At 49.0% G+C, this 21883-nt stretch overlaps 1 non-coding gene across 1 annotated transcript; it reads right to left on the reverse strand.

The window, feature by feature from the left end:
• Nucleotides 1–16493: 16493 nt before the first annotated feature.
• Nucleotides 16494–16575, reverse strand: TRNAS-AGA. Its single transcript has one exon. It is a non-coding gene; the product is annotated as a tRNA-Ser (tRNA).
• Between the last annotated feature and the right edge of the window lie 5308 nt (nt 16576–21883).

The following is a 21883-nucleotide window of genomic DNA, read 5'->3' on the forward strand; positions in this document are numbered from 1 at the left end:
CTCCTCACCCTCAAATGCAACCAGCAGCAGTGAGAAGAGGGGCAGGTTTGAATTAAGGCCCACCACTATGAGGCCAACAGGATCATTGCAAGCACTGGGGCATTTCTTTCCAACATTACTGACAGGACAGAGACATCCCACAGCATCCCACTGCAGGCTGCGTGAGCACTGGAAGCGTTTTTCAGAAGGACAGAGCATGATGAGCATGACATGATTGAGGGAGGTGCTGAATGATCTGAGTTTGTTCATCCTGGAGAAGAGAAAGTGAGGGGAATTCCATTGTGTGAAGGTGGCTCTCTGGCTTACCAAGGCCTGCCCTCAGCCAGAATGACCTTGGCAGTGCAGGACCCAGGAGTGGCCTGGCCTCCTGTGTGAGCTGGTGGGGGCTGAGTTGCAACTCCCAGGGGCTGGGGATCTCTGGGAGATCTCTGGCTGCCCACTGAAGCCTGTTAGGGGGGCACAAAGTGTCCTCCCCGCTGTGTCCTGCAGGGAAGAACAGCATTGGAGGCTGCTGTTGAAGGAGCAGTTATTATGCCCTCGGGGAAGCAAACAGGTTAGCGACCACAGAAGCCCCAGCAAACCATGCTGCCAGGAAGGAAATCAAAGACAAAATGCCCTGAGCAGGTGTCCTGGGTTTGAGTGAGTGGAGGGGATTTTGGTAGCAGGGCTACCTACAGTGGCAGACCCCTGTTAGAAGCTTCTTGAAGCTTCCCTGGTTTTGAGTTGGACCCGCCTCTGGCCAAGGTTGAGCCAATTAGCTGCACCTTTGTGATAACATATTTAAGGAGGGGAATCTGGGAGAAGGAATTGAAGTTGTGAGGAGGAGTTGAGAAGACAACATCTGTGCAAACACCGAGGTCAGTGGAAGAAAGAAGGAGAAAGGAGGGGAGGTGCGCTGGAGAAGAAACTCCCCTGTATCCTGAGGTGAGATGACAGGGCTGACCCCCTCTACCACCCATGGAGGTCCACATCACCCATGGAGGTCCACCCATGGAGGTCCACATGGGGCCCCACGTCAGAACAGGTGACTGTGCCTGAAGAAGGCCAGGACCCTATGGAAGGAAGGCCTTGTGTTTTTTTGGCACTGAGAGGATTGCAACACGCAGTGGTGACCCACATGCCTGTGCGAGGTACTCATGATGTTGGAGAGAATTTGTGCAGAGCTGTTCCTATGAAAGGGGAATATGCTGGAACAGGGGAAGAATGGCAGAAGTTCCCGACCCTGAGGTAGAAGAAGCAGCAGGACTGACAGCACCCCCATTCCCTGCCCCTTGCGCCACTGGTGGAGAGGTGGTAGAAATATCGGGAGCAAAGCTGAGCCCAGGATGAAGGGAGGGATGGGGGAAGGTGTTTTCAAAATATGGTAATGCTTCTCATGGTCCTACTCTGTCTGTTAAGTGTTGTTGGTTTATTAAAATTTATGTTGTATTTTTCTTCCCCTAACAAGTCTGTCTTTTGGCCATGACTCTAATGGATGACTGATCCCTCCATGTTCTTATCTTGACTCCTGAGCCTTCTGCTTTACTTTCTCCTTCACAGTGCTCGGGGAGAAGGAGGGAGTGAGAAGCTGTGTGGTACTCAGTTGCTCTCTGAGCTCAATCCATGAGAGCAGGGAAGCTGCCTGTACCAGCCTATATGGCCTCATGGCTCCCTGATTAGAATCCCATCTATGGAGAAGAGCTATCCCTTTCCCTGTGCTCAAGTCGCTAGAGGGAGCTTTCCTCCCCCTCTTTGAAAGATATTTAGAGAGTGAGCCCTGCTCTTGCTGCAGGATGATCCACTGTGGTCCGCATTTTGGACTGCAGTGGGGGGGAACGCAGACACAACCCCTAAGGGAGACCACAGAAGAGATGGGAAGCCTCTCAGTGCTGAGGGAGCTCCCACCAGCACCTGACAGAGAGCATCTCACAGATGTGCTCTGAGGGAGAGGTGAGGATGGGGCCCACAGAGTCACCAGTACTGGAGAGGCAGTAGCGCAATAGGTGACACAGTGCTCACTGATGGAGTGGACTCAGGCTTACCTTGTTCCTTGAGGAAAGGGAGACAAGAGAGAAGGATTCAGAACCTGGAGCAGCACAGGCTGCTTGCATTGTCCCAGAGTCCCGTTGGTCATGAAGGACACCTTAAGTCAGATATCAAGGGCTTTCATTGCACAGTCAGGCTAGTACTGGGGGACATCTCTCTCCATAGAGGTCATCATGGGCTCACAGGAGATAGTGGGATAAGTTGGGAAAAATGTATTGTGGGCTGGAGGGAAGCTGCTTGTGGGCAGGAATAAGGGCTGCAAGAACCTTCCTTACATTCATGAGGCTCTGCAACAACCTGTTTTTCTCTGCCCACAAGCCCAGGGAACAAAGGAAGATCCATAATGTGAGAGTTTCAGGCCAGTCTCTATGAAGTGATCTCTCCTTGGGATCTCCATAGTCATGTCCCATTATGACTTGACAAGGCCTTCACAATTCTTCCAACCATGGGTCAGGGTTCATCTTGGGAAGTGGAGAACCTGCCAGACACAGTCAAACTGAGGCGTAGGAGGGTGATCAAAGAGATGCCTGTGTACTCCCCTGGAAGAAACCCACAACCTGAATGACCTGTTTTGCTCAGCAAAGTCATTGCGGAGGCCAGAGGCCTTGATGTTCTGCTTCTGTGGAAAGGCTTGGGGCAGGGAGCCAAGAGCTCCTGGCCCTTTACCCTGGGTCAGGGATGGGGTGGCCCATTCCATGCATTTCCGATTTCAAAGGCACATTGGATCAGTCTCCCAGAGCACTGGGAGTCATCGTGATGTGGAAGAGTTGGGGAAAAACCCTGAGCTCCTGGCCAACATGAGGCACCCTGCTGTGCACTTCAGTGGACATGGTGGCCCAGCCTCAGGCATGCCAGGGATACCAGAGCCCGTAGCCTCATTCCTCTAAAATTGCCACTTTCCTGTATACTGTTTCCATATGTTTTAGCACCATTCCTGGAATAATTGGTGCTTCTGTGCAGTTTTGTGCTGCTGCTGCCTTCCAAGGCATTGGATTTTGCTGGCCGCTGAAAGGGCCCATGAGATTCAGTGCACCCCAGAATAATAAAGGTTCTAAGGAACCACTGGAAGTCCTCTGCTCAGATCCACTGCTCCAATATGACCAAACTTCCCAGTTACTGGGCATTTATCCATCGAGTTAAGAATACTGTCACTGTTGGAGATGTCATTATGTGTTGGGCAGCTGTTCCAGGGCCGCACCGCACCCCCCATCATGTTTATTCACAGACAGGCAGCCAGCATTAGCCTTGTTGCAACTTGTGAGTAGTGTGGGTCTTAGTGATTAGTCAAGTTGTATTGTACTTGAACATATGAAAGGTATAAGAACCCCATGCACCTAAAGCAACAAATAGGAAAAAAAAAAAAAAAAAAAAAAAAAAAAAAAAAAAACGAGGGAGAATAGCAATTAAGAAAGATACATCACCACTTGCATACATTGCCATCATCCAGATTCGCAGGCGTTGGGCAGCCCTGGTTACAGGGAGGATTTGGAGAGCCTGTCTCAGGAAATCCTATGCAATGTGTCCACCCGTAGGTGAGGCTTCCAAAGTTGCTGCAAGTGGGTTCAGCCTTATATAAAAAAAAAAACAGCAGGTCAGAATAGCTGGCACCTTTGTCTTGAGCAGAAAATATCTGTTTCCATTCTCCTGTTGGATTCCACCCAAAGCCTGGCCAGGGCTCAGGGGGGAAATCAAGGCAGTTTCTAACAAGGCCAGACACTTGTGTTCTCAGCCTTGAACAGGCTAAACAAGGGAAGGTGGATACATTCTCTTGGCCTTTCAGCCTCACTACTGATAATATTCTGTCGAAGCTGCATCTTTCACTAGAGAGTTTACATACTTTGTTAATGATTACATGCCAAGTTAGCAGCTTCGGCTTGGGGCCTGTTGTTCAGACTTCAGTATTTCAATGATTTAGCACTTTTTAAATCAGCATATGTGAGTTGCTATAACTTAGTACAATACCTACTAGCACAATGGTTTCAGTTATAAAATATACAGGATTCATCTATAGGTGAACTCTGGCTTGGGCCGGTTGTCCAAGTCTTAGCACTTCATCCCCACAGAAAATTCCTCAGCAGAAACCCAGTCACCTCCGCATCAATGATCACGTGGGGCAATTGCTGTCAGTGATAGAGGGAGAACTTTTACCCAGAATAAGTACCAGGTGCCCTGCCCTGCGCTTCTGGAAAAATAGGCCCCTCAGACTCAACCACTCAAGTGGGCAGCCAGGTGTACGATTTCGCCTAAAGTCACTGCCCTCTCCCTGGTCTGTTGTGAGTGACTTGCAGGACCAGCCACACCCTCCCATTTCCCTGCAAGTACATTTGACCAAGAACCGCCTTCTCCTGCACACACATATACAGTTACATTTCAGCTGCCATTTTTATGGCAGGGAGCTGCCATTTCATTAAACACCATAAAAAAGATGTTTTCCTGCTGCTCTGTGATTGGCTGAAAGCCATTTCTTGACCCCATCATGCCCACCTGCTCTCAGGCAGACCTGTGGTTGGCTGTCAGCACCAGCCAACCCTACCCATGTACCCAGATGCACATCAGGCCAGAAAGCCCCCTCAGGGAAGAGGTAACTTTTGGCAGTGTCACTCCCCATGGGTTCCCATATTGCTTTGTGATTACCTGATGAGCGCTTTGACACTGTCATGCCCGCATGTTCTCAGATCTCCCTCTGATGGGCTGTCTGCTTCCTTTGGACCAGGAAGTGTTTGGGTATAACAACATATACCATGCAGTGACATCCACTGTGGAATGGAGACAAGCACCTAGCACAAGATGGCCCATCGCCTGCAGAGCCAGAGGTGACCTTACAGTCAACACTCAAGCTCTCTTCTGGCTTCTGGCCCATCAAGTACTCGGGTATCAGGGAGCTCCCTTGCCGATACTCATGCTGTGTTCCTGCTGCCAGGTCATGGAAACACTCAGACAAGGAGGAATTGTGGAAGAGGCCATGCCTGAATGTATTTGAATGGTCATTGCAATTGCAAGGTGATGGCCTGGAAAGGGAAGGAGCAACTCATGCTGCAGCTCCCTCATGGTTGCTGCCCATGCAGAAACTTCACAGATGGGTCAGTGTTGTGGAGGCAGCTGGAACCAGCTGTGTCTGGCACAGGGCAGCACCTTAGCTCTTCCCACAGAGGCCACACTGCAGCATCCCCTCTCCCCTCCACACCAACACCTAGCCACATGGAGACCACGCAGTGCCCATTGGGAATACCTGCTCAGCCCTGCTCCTGGATGGACCCGCAGGTGAGTACGGCAGCAAACTCACCAGGATAAAGAAAGTCCCCAGGTGTTCAAGCGGATCACATTGGCGTTTCCCAAAGTAGCAGCAATCTTGTGCTCCTCCCCACTTGCAGATTCCGGTAGGTCTTTGTTTGCAGCTGGAATGTTAGAACTGAGATTTGTGATGGTAAGAAAGAAACACACCTGTGTCCCCAGGACAGCCACTTCCTCATGTGGGGAGCTCTGCCTGTTGCTCCACACCAACCCATCTGCTTTGCTGAGGGACACTTTGGGAGTGCTGGCTCCTAAGAAGGCAAAGGAGAAAGAAGTTGTCAGTGACAGAGAGAAGGGACTGAAGGAGCAGCAGGGCCACGGCCATGGGTGCCTATAGAGAAGGAACAATGCACGTTAAAGTTTGCTGAGAGAGACAGGAGCTGTCAGAAGCAGGCAAATAAGCAATTAGCAGGGAATTGTTTTGATACATTGGCCTCTGGGTGATGGTCCCATTATGCACCCCTCTGCACCCCCCATTATACCCGCTGGCAACTCCCATAACCCTACCTGATGGTCCCTGGCATTGCCAGCACTCACGCATGCTTCCCTTTCTCCATCCTGTGCCCTTTTCCAGGTTGGATAAATGTCTCCTGGGAAGCGTCACTGGCAGCTGGTCTGGGGTGGGAAGTGCAAGGGACTTGATTTGCCCTTCTTCCCATATCTCCTGTCCATATCCCTGGGTGGGTACTTTCTCTTTGACCACCTGATTTGTCTCAGGAGGAATTGAAGTAAACCCCGAAGCAAGGGGGCAGCCTTTCTACTTTACAGGGTGAAGGGGACCTGCTCTCCATTAACTCTTGAGGGCTGTAACCCTGCCCAGAAATGAAACTTCCATGGGGCTGCAGGACTGTCTCTGGTGTAAATGTCAGTTCTTTGCTGGCCCAGGAGGGAGACAAGGACACTTACCATGGAATTACCAAGGGAATTAAATCTCCTATTTTAGCTGTGCATGTAGTGTCGCACTAATCTAATGTATGCAGGACCCCAATATAGAGGAAAGTAGGGTCTATATATGTTACAATACTATGTTAGAATCAATACAATACAATGTTAGAATCATAGAATCATAGAACTATTTAGATTGGAAAAGTCCTTTCAGCTCATCAAATCCAACTGTTAACCTAACACTGCCAGGTCCACCACTAAACCATGTCCCTAAGTGCCATGTCTACATGACTTTTAAAGACTTCCATGGATGGTGACTTAACCCCATCCTTGGGCAGCCTGATCTGTGGACAAATTTTTGGAAAACAATGGTCACATGGTCTTTGATACTGAAATGAACAATTCTCTGCTGTTTGCCTCTGTGTAAAGAACTATTGTTCAGCATTCCTCTCTGGCTTGCCACTGCATAGAGAGCTATTGTTCAGCAAATTCCTTTAGCTAGAGATAAGGTATGATGATGAAACCTCAAGTAGGAGGTCTATGGCTCATGCCTCTCGCGTGTGCTTCTTACATTGTACCAATGAAATATGGATTATATCGTGTGAACAGTAGCATAGTACCAATCACAGTTTGTTTACCTTTGCATAATCACTCTAACAATATATAAGATGCTCTGTACTTAATAAAATTGGATCAAGCTTGCAAACCATATTGGTGTTATTCTTGATACCCGGGCTCTATCCGTTGGCACTGATCCACTGTTTGACAACCCTTTCAGTGAAGAAATTATTCAATCTAAGCCTCTAAACCTCTAAACTTGAGGTCATTTCCTCTCGTCCTATCCCTTGTTATTTCAGAGAAGATATCGACTCCCACCTCGTTACAAGCTCTTTTAAGATAGTTGTAGAAAGTGATAAGATCTCCCCCAAGAATCCTTTTCTCAAGCTAAACCACCCCAGTTCCCTCAGTTGCTCCTCACAGGACTTGTTCTCTAAACCCTTCACCAGCCTTGTCGCTCTTCTTTGGACATGTTCCAGCACCTCAATGTCTTTCTTATAGTGAGGGGCCCAAAACTGAACACAATACTCAAGGTGTGGTCTCACTAGTTCTGTGTACAGGCAGATGATCACATCTCTAGTCCTACTGGCCACACTATTTCTGATACAAGCCAGGATGCTGTTGGCCTTCTTGGCCACCTGGGCACACTGCCAGCTCATATTCAGCCAGCTGTTGACCAACACGCCCAGATGCTTTTCTGCCGGTCAGTTTTCTAGCCTCTCTTCCCTAAACTTGTAGCGTTGCATGGGGTTGTTGTGACCCAAGTGCAGAACCCATCTCTGAGTCTTGTTGAACCTCATACAATTGTCTTTGGCATATCAATCCAGCCTTTCCAACCTCAAGTGGATCGACACTCCTGCCCAACATGGTGTCATTTGCAAACTTACTAAGGGTGCACTTGATCCCCTTGTCCAGATCATTGATAAAGATATTAAACAGAACTGGGCTCAATACTGAGCCCTGGGGAACACCACTTATAACCGGCCACCAACTGGATTTAACTCCATTCATCACAACTCTTTGGGCCCAGTCATTCAGCCAGGTTTTTACCCAGCGAAGAGCATACCTATCCAAGTCACAAACAGCCAATTTCTCCAAAAGAATGTTGTGGGAAGTGGTGTCAAAGGCTTTATGAACGTCTAGGGAGACAACATCCACAGTCTTTCCCTCATCCACTAAGTGGGTCACCTTTTCATACAAGGAGATCAGGTTAGTCAAGCAGGACCTGCTGTTCATAAACCCATGATTACTGGGCCTGACAGCCTGGTTGGCCTGTACATGCCGTATGATGGCACTCAAGATAATCTGCTCCATAAACTTCCCTGGCACTGGGGTCAGACTGACAGGCCTGTAGTTCCCCAGATCCCCCTTCCATCCCTTCTTGTAGATGGGTGTCACATTTACTAACCTCCAGTCAACTGGGACCTCCTTGGTTAGCCAGGACTGCTGATAAATGAATGAAAGTGACTTGGTGAGCACTTCTGCCAGCTGCCTCAGTACCCTTGGGTGGATCTCATCTGACCCCTCTGGACTTGTGTGTGTTGTCTGAGTAGTGTGGCAGTTTGTTAACCATTTCCCTTTGGATTATGGGGACTTCATTGTGGTCTTCTAGCTCAGGGGACTGGGTATGACCGATCAAATTACACATGTTAAGGAGTGGGCTGATCAGTTAATATTTGTAAGGTAAGGAGTCTGTGCTTGTCCCATGCAGGATCAGCACGTGCTTGTCCTGTGCAGCTGTTGTAGGGTGTTAAACTTCATTGTTATAAACCAATGTCCATTGCAGGTTGAGTGGTTTAATAGTAGATCATGGTTCATCGCTGTTCTGCCCATGGTTATATGCCTGGGGTTTTTTTGAAAGACAACCTCCTATTGTTTTATCATCTGTGTTTGGTGTTCTCATCCAGTGAGAGGTGATTTAAGGTAATTCTTCAAGTCACCCTGAGGTAAAAGCTCTTAGTCCTAGGCAGTGTTCATTTCACTAAGCAGGTTGTGTAACAGTTAGGGCCTTGCCTTTCACATTGACTGCAGGGGCCTTCCCCTGACCATGCTGTGCTGTGCTGTGCTGCCCAAGAGCTCCTGGCTTGTCATTGCTTCTGACACAGCCCCGCCCTTGCTCCTCCCCAACAGTTGAGGTCTGCCCTTCCCACCATGCAGTGTGCCAAAGAGACAGAGAAACCCCTCCTTTCTGTGCCCGGGGCCACTCCTGCCCAGCATATCTGGGGGTGGAGGTGGTTCCCATTTGTCCTGGGTTGCAGTGTATTCTATTACCATCCTCATGAGCTGTTGAAATCAGGTGGGGCAGTGTTTCCTTGTCGTCGTCGTGTCCCGTCCCCCCCCTCCGTTCCCCCCCCAGACTATCTTTCTGCTAATGGCCCATCAATGCCATGCAGCATGACTCATTATCCCATTGTGAGATGCTCCACCCAGAGGGAGAAACCCAGCATTCCATCCTGGATATAATCTGAGATTCTGAATACCAGAGGCCTCTCTTTTCCACTGGATTTCCAGAGGACAGGAGCTGCTTAGCCACCACTGGACTTTTCTGAGGAAGAGCACATCTTTTTCTTTTTCCTCTAAGGGATCACTGCTTCTGGGGGACTGCAGCCACCATTCTACCAGACTGCTACCACCACCCTGATTAACAGGGTGTCAGGTTGTATCCTGACTCTGTTAGTTTAACCCAGTGTTATCTGCCTTTATGGTTTTTTTTTCCTCTTCTTTCCTTATTAAATTGTTATTGTGACTTGGTGTCTCCCACTAGTTTGTTTTCAAACTAGCACACCATTCAGCCCAGGGCAGGGCCAAACCAGAAGTACTGAATTATCACCAAACTTAGACGCTGTGAGATGATCTAGGAAGGCTCTGCACTAGCTGAGCTGATAAATACTGTTTGGAAGTGAGAGGGATGAGGCCTGCATGTTTGTGCTCTGTGTGCTTGTTCCCTGTGCCATCCACAGACCAGAGCATGCAGGAACCAGAGAGGAGACAAAAGCAAAAGGGGGATAGAGAGTACTGAGATGTGGGTGCAGAAAGGAGTGTGGTGAGCATGGCTCCAGGGTCTACTGCTCAGGACAGAGAATTTAACTGCAGATCAAGAGGTCCCTGCTTCAGCTCCAGGTGCCCTCTCGACTGCTCCTTTCCTTCTTCATCTGTGCTGCCAACTTGTCTGAGCTTCTTTTTCCCTTGCGTTGTTTCCTCATCTCTCAGCATCATGGATACAGGAATGGACAATGCACCAGCAATAGGCTTGGCTCACCTCTTCTCCAGGCTCTCTTCTTCATGTGGTCCTCAGGGTTTCCCTTGTCCTTAAGATGCTGCATCACCCAGGCAGGGTAATAGCAGTCCCTCTTCCTCTCAGGGTCTGTGAGAGTGTAAACCCCTCAGGGTTTGTGATGGTGGGGCATGGCCACCTGATGCCACAGTCACCACCATGTCCTCTTTTGCACTTTCATGTCTTTCCCAGAAGAGGAGGAGACAAAAGAGATCCAGCCCTCATCACTCATCCTTAAGCCAAATTTTGGAAAGCCGCCTGAGAAAAGGTGTCCATGTGTGCAAGGGCTGGGGATGAGCAGGCAGAATACCCCCAGGACCACAGGTACAATCTCAGATCCATGAGGAATCTTTCCTTCCTTGTTATTAATGGCTCTGTGCTTGCAAGCTCTCGTTGGAGATGAGCAGCTGTACTGGGTTTATGCGGCAAAGTTTTAGTAACAGGGTTGCCACAAGTTTGGCTTCTGTGAGAATACGCCAGAAGCTTCCCTGATTCCTGGCAGAGTCAATGATAGCAGGCTTCAAGACGAACCTGCCACTGGGCAATTGCTGAGCCAATCAGCAATGGTGATAGTGCCTCTATGACAACATATTTAAGAAGGGGGAAAAGCTGCTGCACAACAGTAACTTCAAGAGAGAATATGTGAGAGAAGCAACTCTGCAGACACCAAGGTCAGTGAAGAAGGAGGGGGAGCATGTGGCTCCAGTCACCAGAGGAGAGATTCCCCTGCAGCCCGTAGTGCAGACCATGGTGAGGAAGGCTGTCCTTCTGCAGCACATGGAGGTCCACAGTGGAGTGGACGTCACTTACAGCCTGTGGAGAACCCCAAGTCAAAGCAGGTGGATGTGCCCAAAGGAAGCTTTGACCCTGAGATAAGGAGCTGGGAAATTAAAAAAGGATATAGAAATTAGGCACTCAAGAAATGATGGTATAACTTAGTTTAGAGATAAAGATGGAAGACTTAGAGATCAGATGAAGGACTAGAAGCCCATTACTTTAAAGATAACTAAAATTAAAATAAGATAATAGATCATGGTTGATGGACCAGAGAGCAGAACAATATGTAAACCTTGATTAATGGAAGCTGTGAGGGAACGCTTCCTGATGGAATAGGAAGACAGCCCTAAAAACTGGTCAAAACCAACCCTATGGTCCGGCCTGAGTCCAGGAGGCTACAGAGACTGCGCAAGAAACTGAGGTAAAAAATTCAACAGTGAGGAAGAGGAGCTACTTTGCCTCTGCTACCCCAGTCCATGACCACTGGGACATGCTTGCGCAGACGCAACTAAGAGGAGACTGGGGCAGAACATATGAAAAAAACTTTCAGGCTCATTATAATATGAAGCAGGCATAGGTCATGCATATGTATAGATATATTATGAATAGGTGATGCTTTGTAGCATAAAGCCAAGACAAGGTGCCACGAGAGGTGCGCACTTTTGTGGTGGAAAGATCCTCTGTGTGCCTCAGTGCTGAATAAACCTACTGACTTCATAACCTTAGAGGCTGTGGAGTCAAGTCATGTTTCCACAAGTCAACCCCGTGGGAAGTCCACACTGGAGGAGGCTCATGGCAGGACTGCTGACCCCATGGAGAGAGGAGCCCACACTGGAGCTGGTTTTCTGGCAGGACTTGTGACCCTGTGGAGGATTCACACTGGATCAGTCTGTGGGAATTAAAAACTGGTAGTTAGCAAAATGTAAACTGACCTTAAGTTTAGAGGATTGACTTTGGGAAAATGAGGTAGCATTATGTAACACTGTGTTGTGTGAAAAACAGCAGTAAAAAACAACATCTGCAGAGTGTGGTGAGCATGTAAGCAATAAACAGGCACAGCCTGAAGGTCAGTAGGATGTAAAAGTAAAAACGAACCTATGTAAACAGGTGGAAGTAAATTGGGAGCTTGCACATAGTGCAGCAGCGTTTGCTCTTGAGAATGTCCCACCTTCAACAAAGTGGTGTGAGTTTGTCTTTCTTCTGCTTGTCTCCCCAATCCCGGCCGGACCGAGACCAAGAAATAGTGCCCCATGTGAGCTGTATGGAAATTTGAAGAAGATGACGGGTGCTCATATGTGAAAGAGAAAAGTGGCATCCAGACTTCAATATTAATTTTGCTGGTGAGTACCAGACAGCAGCGTTCAGCTTTGAGAAAGCTGCAGATATATGAAAGTATAGAAGGCTTTTTTTTCTTTAACTACCGGACAGCAGCATCTGGCTGCGGGAAGCTACTAGTATATGTTTTTTCTTCTCTTTCTGTTAAATCATAAGGGTTTGTTTGTTCTTTCTCTTTTTCTCATAAATCATGGGGTCAGGGTTTTCTAAGGCACATAAGCGCTATACACATGTTTTAAAGCAGTTATTTAAGACTGCCTGATATTCAGTAACAGACAATCAACTGCATGAGTTACTGCACTGTGTCTTTAAGTATTGTACATGGTTCCCAGCCAACAGAACTTTTGATTTAACATTATGGTGGAAGGCCAGACAGGAGTTTAAAACTAATGAAGACCTAGGGAGTGCACTGCATACCCTTCTCTACCTTACATTGTGAGTGATTTACATGACTTTACACCCACTGATAGGAGAAATACCAGAACCTGTCGGTACTTCATCCAAACAGGAAAAAGAACTAACTTCTGCTACCCCCCTGGCAGAAGCAAGCTGGGATGGAAAGGTTAAAGATGAGGAATTACAATCTCTACATTGGAGAGTGGGGCCCGCGAGGGAGTGCAGGGAATTGAGACACTTGAGACAACCCAAAGGCAGTGAAAATACAGGAGTTCTCAAAAGGAAATATTTATGTCTTTGTTAAAAGATGGCGTCTCATGAAAAAAAAAAAAAAAATCAGTGGTGTTCCAACTGACGAGCTGTGATGAATATATACACAGAGAGGGCTGAATAAACCTAGCAAGACAGTGCAGAGTTCTGAAACTATGGGTGCAGGGACAACTCAGCCTATGTCACCTCTTCTCAAACCTCAGCATGACCCTTCATTCACTCACAGAGGTCCCTCATGGGTGGATCAATGGTTCCTGGTGAAAGAGGATTGGGCACTGTTTTCAGCCTTGTACCCTTTGCAGGAGGCAAGGGAGGTGAATCAATATTATGGTCCCTGCAAACTGTAAATGCCCTGATTGGCACTGGAGTGAAGGCTTCCTTAATATATGGGAATCCCAGGAAATTTAAAGGACAACCTGCAATTATCACAGGTTTGAGAGGAAAACAAATTGAAGCTGTACAAACACAAATAGAAATGAAAATAGGAACCTCCCAAGATGATTGTGTTCACTTGTGATTCTCTCCATTCCTGAATATGTAATAGGTATAGATATTGCAAAAGGACTAACTTTAAATCTTTCTGATGGTCAGTACACTAAAAGCCTTGTTTTTAAAACAAAAAGGTGGAATTCTCTGGACACACCACTTAATCAACTGGAAATGGTTTTATCTACTCTTAATTTCTTAAAAATAAATCGTTTTTCTTTGACAGCAGAGGAATGTCATTTTAGCACCACAACAGACTTTATAATTAAACCACGTGTCTTGTATAAGGATCCCGAAGGAGACCCGACCTGGAGAGAGCCAGTAGATCTGCTGGTATGGGGGAGGGTATATGCTTGTGTTTTATGGCCCACAGATCCTTGATGGATACCAGCAAGGAAAGTCAAGCCATATTGTGAGCTGGAAGGAGCAAACCTCCAACCCAATACCACAGACCCCTCAACTGATGATACAGGAATCAATACACAGGCTACATTCCTGTAGGAACTTGGCAACTGCAGCTATCACTTGGAGAAATGTAAAACAACTACAACAGAAGGCAGAAGACATAGTGGCAACAGTGGCATCCCAATGTACCAGTAGCAATAACAACACACAAGGGATGGAGGAGTTTGGCTTCATCCTCAAGACATGGAGAATCAGTCATATCTTTTGAATGTTGCTAATATAGTGTTGTACGTGGATGCTCCCACGGTGTGTACGTCCACAGGAGGAGGGGGTGCGTGCATGCAGCCACAATAACACCTGTATTTTAGACCATCTGTGTAACTCATCTGTATATTTTGTTGGCTGGAAAAGAGGCACGAATAAGATGAAATGCTTGTAGGTTCTCTGCCAATTTTCCACCACTGTGTACTTCATTGCTATTTAAAACTGTACTCCATCAATTCTAACAGAAGCATAGTACTGGCTGATATCAGAACATCATCACAGATCCTCGATATTTTAGTTATCTATATACAGCCAATGTATCTAGCCATAAACTTACAGTAATTTTTCCTTTGAGATCTAGGTCTGAATTTTTAGTGCTAAGGCCTAAATCATAGGCCTGAAACAAGTTGACCTATAGATAAACTTTATAACTAAACATTATCTCTTATTAGTATTTGTTACTTAGTAAAATCTGTATTACCATTAGCATTAATTATTAGGATTTGATCATTAAGGAAATCTACAGGCTTACTAGTCAGTAGTGAAAGATGCAGCTTAGACAAAATGTACTTTTTAATAACAATGAAATGATGTGAGAATGTGTATCCAACTTTCTTAGTTTAGCAGTGTTAAAGATTAATAACCCAAGTGTTTATCCTTATTAGAAACTCCCTTGGTTTTCCCCCCAGAGTACTGGCCAGGCTCTGGGTGGAATCCGACAGAAAGATGAAACCAGATGTTTCTGCTCAAAGAAAAGTGTCAGTTATTTTGGTCTGCTGAATTGGATATATGAGATTGAAGCTGCTTGCTGTGACTTTAGATTCCTCACCTACAGATGGATGCATAGCATGGATGCATTACATTTCTCTCCACTTGCAGAGAAAGGTACTCCAAATCCTCATAGCAACCAGGGTCCCCCAGCAATTGCGGATCTGAGTATTAGTACCCCTTTGTGTAGTAATGATTAGATACATTTTCCTTGTATAATTATATATACTAATAAGTAAGCGTACTATTCTGTATTTTCCTTACTGCTTATTTTTGTAGTACTTAGTTATATCCTTTAATTATTGGTAATGAAATCAGCCTACTCTAATTCACTCTGATGTCTGAGATTAACTGACATCCTTTAAATTAATGCATGATGACAGCATGAGACAGTTAGGCAAAAAGTTATCATGGCTCAAAACTTGGCATTAATTTGCAGGTCTGAACCCACAGATGTGGGGTTTAACAGGCCTGATATGTTTGATCTGTTTCACAGAATTTATCATCCTGCAACATGTATGATGCTTCCTGTCCACTGTATGGAAGGCTGAACTGAGACTGACTGCAATGATTGCCATGGAAACAAAGCTATAAAACAAAGAAGGGGAAGATGTGGGAATTAAGAACTGGTAGTTAGCAAAATGTAAACTCACCCTGAGGTTAGAAGAATGATTTTGGGAAACTGAGGTAGCATTATGTAACACTGTGTTGTGTGAAAAACAGTAAAAAACACCACCTGCAGAATGTGGTGAGCATTTAAGCAATAAACAGGCACAGTCTGAAGGTCAGTAGGATGTAAAAGCAAAAACGAACATATGTAAACAGGTGGAAATAAATTGGGAGCTTGCACATAGTGCGGCAGTGTTTCCTCTTGACAATGTCCCACCTTCAACAAAATGGTGTGAGTATGTCTTTCTTCTGCTCATCAACAAAATTCTGGCTGGACCAGGACTGACAGATGCCTGTTCCTGAAGGAGTGCACCCCATGGAAAGGGCCCACACTGAAGCAGTTCATGAACAAGTGCAGCCCATGGGAAGGACCCACACTGGATAAGTTCATGGTCCCCGTAGCTGGGACCCCATGCTGGAGCAGGGGAAGAAAGTGAGGAGGAAGGAGCAGCACACACAACGTGTGATGAACTGACCACAACCTCCACTCCATATCCCCCTCTGCTCCTTGGGAGGAGGAGGCAGAGAAATCAGGAGCAAAGTTGTGCCCAGGAAGAAGGGAGGGGGGGCGGGAAGGTGTTTCAAGATTTGTTTTTATTTCTCATGCTCCTACTCTGATTTGAATGGTAGTAAATTACATTTATTTCCCCAGGTGGAATCTGCATTTCCCGTGGTCTTAAGTGGTGGATGTCCTTCCTGTTATTATCTCATCCCACAAAGCTTTTGTTGTATTTTCTCTCCCCCTGTGCTGTAGAGGAGGGGGAGTGACACTTGCCAGCCAGCCAAGATCAAGCTACAAGAGCAGCTGTAGTTTCAGGTGTAGGGAAGAGGAGCTGCTTGGGATGTGAGGCAAGGTCAGGTTCTGAAGTTCTGCTCAAGAACCAACAAGAGTAAAACTCTCAATGACTCCCTTTGTCTTCATTTAACTTGCCTGTCTTGTAAATAGGAGAACAATTTCCCATCCATGCTGGCATTTCTGGAGAAGGCAAGAACCAGCATAGCAGGGACAGGGGTGCCCAGCGCAGGTAGCTGGAGTCCCAGGAATGCATCAGGGGGACAATTGCAGGGAGACCAAAGAGGGACTGTTCCCCGTAGTTGGCAGGATTCAAACCTGCGGGGGGAAACCCCAATGGATTTCTAGTCCATCGCCTTCACCACTCGGACACAACTACCTGCTCCAGCCCTCTCTGCCCTGCTGACCACAGACCCTGTGCACTGACCCCGCTCCCTGGCTGCTCCACTCCAACATCCACAGCTGGGACTTGCACTGACCATGATGGGCATCTGCTGCCAGGCTTCCAGAGGCTATGAGAGTTGCAGCAACAGGGGTTACACAGGGAAGAAGGGAAGGAAGATGTCAGGAGACAACCAGGGACAGTGACAGTTGGTGCGCTATTACTAAGGTGAGGACATTCCTGCAGGGAAGACTGTGATATCCTGGTATCACCCCAAGCCTCACAGAGACACAGGGTGGTGTCAACCCTTGATCAAAGACAACGACTGCTCTGCAGATTGTTTGTGTGTACGAGGGAAGGTGTCAGAGAGAGAGAGAGAAATATGGAAAGTGCAACTATGAGCCTGGCTGAGGAAAAGTTTGGAGGAGCAAAGTGAGAATAAATGGGAGGTGTGGATGACTTGGAGGGAGACGGGAGACAGCTTGTGTTGGTGGAATACGTTGGTCTGGACCTTTTTGCCAGCTCTGGCAGGCATTGTGCAATGCCTGAGCATGGACCGAAAGACCAAACGGCCCACAAACATGATCATTTCCATCACTAGATGAAAATAGCTCTGGTTCCCTCTTGGCTCTGGAGGAGGAGAGTGGCGCCGAGTAGATGGTATGGAGGTGGTACACGTGGCAGTGCCTGTCTGCATGCAGAGCAAGGGTGGGAGGTGGTTGCAGTGGAGATGGCGAGCACGAGGAGCGGCTGGAGGAACGGTGTGTGCAGGCTGCTGGAAGGAGGAGGCTGGCCAGTCTGTGAAGTGGAGGAGCGGGAGGCCATCCAGGCTCTGATCTGGAGGAGCAGGAGGCAATGCTGCCCACAGGTGCTCTGGTGGAATAGTGCTGAGCACAGCTGCTTTCCAAGCAGTTGACCCGTCTTCATGATTCCTGGCCAATGCTGGCAAACGTGTCTTCAGCCTGGCTCCAGGACGGGTGCCTTGACATCTTCCGCAGGCAGGCTCTTCTGCTCAGAAACCGCCCAGCTTTCCCCTGGGGTTTTCAAGCCACGGCCCTCGCCTCCCTGCAGCCTTGAGACCAGCTGAGACCAGTGTTTTCTGCCTGCTGGGAGGGCTCCAGGCTTGACTCTTTGCTGCAGCCCCTCTTTTCGTGGCTGGAAGTAGGCAGTGTGACTGAAAGAAGAGGTTAGGGTGGGCTTTTCAGTAGGGAACTGACATGTGCAATCAGGTTCCTCCTTCACAGCTCCACCTACTCGTACAACTGCTGATGTCAGAGTGGGAGCCTGTAAATACTGGGCTAACGCAAAACACCCCACATACAACCCCGCTGCCCAGGATGGGTTTTGACTGTCAGCACAGCAAAGAGCATGGCTTCTTTTTCCTTTAATCGACCCTGGAGTGAGAGACTTGAGAAGCTTTGTCCCCTTTCTGCAGAGAATCCCGTTACGAGAGGCGCCTTGGGTTTGCCTTGGCCCACAGGCCGTAAGGTGCAAGAGCAATGAGGGTGTCTCAGTTCTTAGTTACCAGGAGCATTGTAACATTCGGTTCCAGTAAGCTTCAGGGTGTCTCTGTGGTGCCGGAGCCTGGAGAGGGTAGGTCAGCGTCTCCAGGGTGACTTCAGCTCAGATGGACGGGCCTTTGAGCCATCGCACAAAGAATGGGCCTCCTCTCACCACACAGCCCAATTGCATACCTGGCCTCATGAAGCACAGTCTGTCCCTTGACCACCACCCAGGCATTATTGATCTTCATCTGCCCCCTGCCACGGCAGCACGCTTTCCTTGCCAGGTGCAACCAGCCACAGCAGCAGCAGCAGGACCAGCTCTGTGCCAGGCCAAATAAAGCCTCTCTCCTGGCTCTCGTACCAGCACTGCAGCAAAGAGTCAAGCCTGGAGCCCTCCCAGCAGGCAGAAAACACTGGTCTCAGCTGGTCTCAAGGCTGCAGGGAGGCGAGGGCCGTGGCTTGAAAACCCCAGGGGAAAGCTGGGCGGTTTCTGAGCAGAAGAGCCTGCCTGCGGAAGATGTCAAGGCACCCGTCCTGGAGCCAGGCTGAAGACACGTTTGCCAGCATTGGCCAGGAATCATGAAGACGGGTCAACTGCTTGGAAAGCAGCTGTGCTCAGCACTATTCCACCAGAGCACCTGTGGGCAGCAATGCCTCCTGCTCCTCCAGATCAGAGCCTGGATGGCCTCCCGCTCCTCCACTTCACAGACTGGCCAGCCTCCTCCTTCCAGCAGCCTGCACACACCGTTCCTCCAGCCGCTCCTCGTGCTCGCCATCTCCACTGCAACCACCTCCCACCCTTGCTCTGCATGCAGACAGGCACTGCCACGTGTACCACCTCCATACCATCTACTCGGCGCCACTCTCCTCCTCCAGAGCCAAGAGGGAACCAGAGCTATTTTCATCTAGTGATGGAAATGATCGTGTTTGTGGGCTGTTTGGTCTTTCGGTCCATGCTCAGGCATTGCACAATGCCTGCCAGAGCTGGCAAAAACATCCAGACCAACCTATTCCACCAACACAAGCTGTCTCCCGTCTCCCTCCAAGTCATCCACGCCTCCCATTTATTCTCACTTTGCCCCTCCACACTTCCTCAGCCAGGCTCAAACTTGCGCTTTCCATGGACCTCTCCCACACTCACTAACTGTACCCCTACTCACCATCAACCTGTAGAGCAGTCGTGGTCTTTGGTTGAGGGTTGACCCCACCCTGAGTCCCCGTGAGGCTGGAGGTGCTGCCAGGAGGTCACCATCTTCCCTGTAGAAATGTCCCCACCCTACTGCTCTCAGCAGGCTTGGAGTCCCCCTCAGATAAGTTTGAGAAGCAAAGCAGGGGCCAATAGCCCACCCCAAAACTGCCACCAACCTGGTTGTCTCCACACAGCTGCCTGCCCTTCCTCCCTTCTTTACCTGGTGCCCAGGGAAACAGGAAAGCCCCCTTCCCTACATCACCGCTAGGCATCTTGCTTAGGGGAACAAACACCGCCTAGGACTAAGAGGTTTTACCTCAGGGTCAATGTGACCTGAAGTCCCAACCAAAACCAGCCAGCAGTGGCTGAGAGCACCCTGTGCAGAGAATAAAACAATAGGAGATGTGTCTTTCAAAGAAACCGTGTGCATGTGACCGTGGCCAGGAGAGCAATGGACCTGAGCACCATGCAGCCACTCCCTAAGCCCTGCCCCACCAGCACTGGGAAGGAGAAAAACAAAGCGCAAAGGCTGGGGAATCCAGATAAGGACGGGGAGGGATGTCTCACTCGTTATGGTCAAGGGCAAAACACAGGCTCATTAGGGGAAGAAAACAAAGAATATCACTTTACTTTGAAACACTAACCACAACACTTAACAGAGAGAATGGGACTGTGAGAAGCATTGCCACATCTTAAAAACCTCTTCCCCCACACCTCCCTTATTCCTGGGCTCAGTTTTGTTCCTGAGGGGGAACAAAGGGGATGGGGGGTGCAGTCAGTCCACTGCTCCTTCAAAAAGGGAGGGCGGGGAAAGCATTCTTCTGCGTTCTTCCCTCTGGTCCATGTGGCTCCCCTCTCACGGGACAGTCCTCCATGAAATGTCTCTGGCGTGAGTTCTTCCCACGGGATGCAGCCGTTCCTGGGCTGCTCGGCGTGGGTACCCCCCTGCGTGTTGTGGTCCTCCCAGCACCAAAATACAACAGTGGGGTCTTCTTCCCTCAGAGTATCGGCCTTCTTCGTGTGCAGCCACCTACCCCGGTGTGAAGTCCTCCACAGGCCACAGGCAGATCTCTCCTCCAGGGGTGGCGTGCATGGGTGGCAGAAGGGGTGGCCCTGCCTTCTCACCAGGAGATGCAGGGAGGCTCTCTGCTCCTGTGCGCCTCCTCCGCATCCTCCTCCTTCCTCCACTGGCCTCGGAGTTTGCACAGGTGTCCTTCTCATAACTCCTCCTCCTCACAAGTCCCAGCACCCTCTCAGGTTCCCCTTCTTAAACAGGGTATCGCAGAGCTGCAGCCACCATCGCTGATTGGCTTGGCCTGGGCCGGAGGCAGGTCCAAGCTGCAGGTGGGAGAGCTTTAGAAGAGCTTCACACAGGGTCCACCACTGTAGCCGCCTCCCCCCGCTACCAAAACCCCCCGCCACACAAACCCAGCGCAGCGGCGCAGCACCGAGGAGAGAAATGCATCACCTGTGACACTAAACAGGGACACCGCATATTTCTTTGTGCTTGGCTGCACATTTGCATGTAGGAGGCCTTGCTTTTCTGCTGAGCAGCTTAGGTGCTTTCTTCCTCCAAAACACCTGTGAGCACCAAGGTGCATCACCAAAATGAAAGGAGGAATAAACTTAGCTTCCAAATGGCAGGGCTGTGGCTGAGATTCAGGTTCAGAAGGCAATTTGTCCCTGCCTGTGTCTGAAACAGCCCTCCACAACCCAGCTGAGCACGTGTCCATTTTTTCCTGCCACCTCAGGGAGTGTTGTTATCTCCACCCAGTTGGTAAACCTGCTTCTGTCCAATGCCAGGGGGTACTCGGGGCAGGCAGTGAAAAGTCACTGCTTCCTGACCATACAAGCAAAGGTGCACTGGGTACACTGGCAGAAGAACCGAGATCAGCTCTTGAGTGCTTTCAGTGGCCAGACTCAAGGCTGACCATGAGAGGTATCACAGGGCTGAGATCACCACGTTAGATGCTCACTCTCCATCTGACCGAGGCTTTCTGGTCTTTCTCTTGCCTGCTTGCTTAATTCCGGTGCGTTGGAGCTCCACGCTCAATGTGGCGTAAGCTCGGGACAGAGGCTGCTTGCTCTTCCTTGCAGAGACGAGTGTTAAGCGAGGCAGGAGAAGAACAAACCACCACAGGACTCCACACAACTCTGCTGCACAAAGTCTTTAATGAGAAGGAAGAAAGACACTGGCACTGAGCAGAGAGCAAGAAACACATCTGCAGGGTTCAGGGATGCACAGAGAATGGCCCGTTTCCCAAGGACAAGCTCCACACAAAGCCTTTTCCCATTCTGCTCTACCTGCTGGCCATCCCGGCCCACCAAGAGCAGTCCCTAACTCCAGCACCCTCCCCACAGCAGCAGGAGGTTCAGCAAAGCAGAGGAGAAGGAGCCCTTTCTCGAGGAGCTCAGAGCCATGCAGAGCCACAGGAGACATGGTGAGACCTGCCGTGCAGTGAGGAGCAGTGAGGGCACAGATCCCTCCTGCCAGGTGAGCTGAGGACACCCAACCCATCTGCACGCCATGGCCACAATCCTGCTGCTGCAAGGTGCTTGTCTTCCAGCCTGCTCCAAAGGGGATGACCCACCGCATTCAGCAGTTCATACT

This window comes from Athene cunicularia (assembly GCF_003259725.1).
Source record: "Athene cunicularia isolate RWA chromosome 14 unlocalized genomic scaffold, athCun1 chr14_part3, whole genome shotgun sequence".
Lineage (NCBI taxonomy): Eukaryota > Metazoa > Chordata > Aves > Strigiformes > Strigidae > Athene > Athene cunicularia.